This window comes from Camelus ferus, chromosome 3 (genome assembly GCF_009834535.1).
Source record: "Camelus ferus isolate YT-003-E chromosome 3, BCGSAC_Cfer_1.0, whole genome shotgun sequence".
NCBI lineage: Eukaryota > Metazoa > Chordata > Mammalia > Artiodactyla > Camelidae > Camelus > Camelus ferus.
In genome coordinates this window covers 11,549,854-11,552,225 of record NC_045698.1, presented here as the reverse complement: position 1 = coordinate 11,552,225, position 2,372 = coordinate 11,549,854, and positions in this window count along the sequence as shown.

Below are 2,372 nucleotides of genomic sequence, written 5' to 3'. Positions count from 1 at the left end.
TTGCACATTGATTTCATGTGTCAACTTGGTGAGGTTGTGGTGCCTAGCTGATTGCTCAGACTAGTTTAAATGTTGTTGTGAAGGCATTTTGTAGATGTGATTAACACTTACGATCAGTTGACTTTTATATTCAGATTCTCCTCCACATATGAGTGGGCCTTGTCTAATCAGCTGAAGGACTTAAGAACAAAAATTGAGAATTCCCAGAGAAAAAGAAATTCTGTTTCAGGACTATAACATAGATAGCAGTCTACTGGGCTTCCCTACAGATTTCAGACTTGCAAGGGTCCCCACAATCTTGTTCAGCCAGTTTCTTAAAAAAAAGTCTCTCTCTTTCAATAGATCTATTATCTATCTATCTATCTATCTATCTATCTATCTATCTATCTATCTACCTACCTATCTCTCCAATTTGTTCTTTTACTCTGGAGAACCCTGACTGATATATATTCTCAAATTATCCTAATTTGAATGCAGATACCTGATTTTTGTGGCAACTCTGACTGCTGTGAAGGCCCTGATGTAGCTACATCTTGAGATTAGTCTGGAGGGTGCCGGCAGTTCGTACCTAAACTCTCGTTCCGTCATTATTTCTCACAGCAGCTTCTTTTGTGCTGCTCTGGACCAGCGATTACAGCAGGTACTGGAAAGGGGAGCTTGGCTCCTGCCTTCATGGAGCTCTCAGACACCTGGGAAGCCTGAAAACTGCAATAACTACGATTGACATGATGGTGAGCTAAGAAAGATGCCGTAGCTCACCTTCCGTTGTCTTGGGCTTTAGGAGGTGTCTGTGGGAAAAGCAGCTCCAGGCTGACAGGAAAGGTGTGTAGTCATTCAGGTGAACAGAGGGGTAGTTGGAAGATTTCTGGACACCAGAGCTGCCACTGTGAAGCTTTAAAGGTATGACTGTGGCTGGTGGACCAATGTACTGTCTGTTTATACTAATCTTCCCAATCTTTCTCCCTGACTCTCTGTTGTTTTTTTCTTTAATTTTCTCTTTACTTATTTTTAAATTTTTTTATTGAAGTATAGTTGATTTACAATATAGTATTAGTTTCAGGTGTACAGCACAGTGATTCAGTTATAAAGATATAGATATATATTCTTTTTCATATTCTTTCCCATTATAGGCTATTACAAGATATTGAATATAGTTCCCTGTGCTCTACAGTAGGACCTTGTTTTTTTCATCTGTTTTATAAACAGTAATGTGTATATGTTAATCCCAAACTCCTAAATTATCTCTGATATTTTAAAGAGACAGATCATAGGAGGAGCCTCACCTCCTCAGCAGACCCTGCTGCCGGGGCTGTTTCTATGGCTACATCCAGGGCACTTCACCTGGGTCCCCTCCCCTCCCCGAATATTCTCCTCCAAGCCTCATTCTTCTTGCTTGAAGTTCCCTGGGCATTTCATTCTCCAATGAATTTAAGCATAAAAGTACTACCATACTTTGAAAATCACATGTAGTGCCCCAATTGGCTTTTCCAGGCAGATGAGACACTTTTATCCGATCCTCTGATTGGTACCATCCTTACCTTTCTGAGCCAGAAGCAAAGAAAATATACATATTTCCACCAATTTTATAGTCATTGGAAATCCCCTCAAATTCTGGAAAGAGTTGCCCATCAGTTCTTCATTTGAGAACTATATGTGCCATTATTACTTTATTGATAGGTGGATGGACGGATGATGGATGGATCTTCAGCCAGAAAAACCAGAAAGTGAAGCAAAATGTTAGAGGAAGCCAGGAGAGGTTTCTTCAAGAACTGTTAGCCAGATGTCATTTTGAAACATGAGGGCTGAATCCATCCTGTGTGATAAGAGGATGAGATTCAATTCCATTTACGTAAGCCTGCCGACTAAGACAGGCCCTTGATTGGATCAAAGAGGGCTTTTTGTTGGATCCTCTGATAATTGCTTCATTTCTCTATTTAGTGCATGTATTTTGCAGGAATGGTGTTCAAGGGAGCAGGGAATGGTTGGCCTAATTGGCGGGTCCGGTTTTATAAGCAGGCAGTTTTCATCTTGCTTTTCTTCAGAAATAATGAGGTTTGTAAAATCACTGAAACTCTGTGTCTGAACACGTAACCCTCCTCACCTCTCTCTTCTCATGATTTTATAAACAGCTGGTGCTGCCTGGCAGTTCGATAGAATAAAGCCGCTTTTGGCGGGGGTGGGGGGGGGACATCTGTATCCAATATCGACTATCTCTGGCATGTCTGTGTCCCTTCTCCGTGTGTCACATGATGGAAGGCAGGCTCAGAGTTTTGGGTCTTTGCCCCATGTACTTCTCTGTGTCATGAAATGAACAGCCACTTCCTCTCCAAGGCTCGTAAATGCTACGGAGGTTTTCATTTTCCATCAAGAAG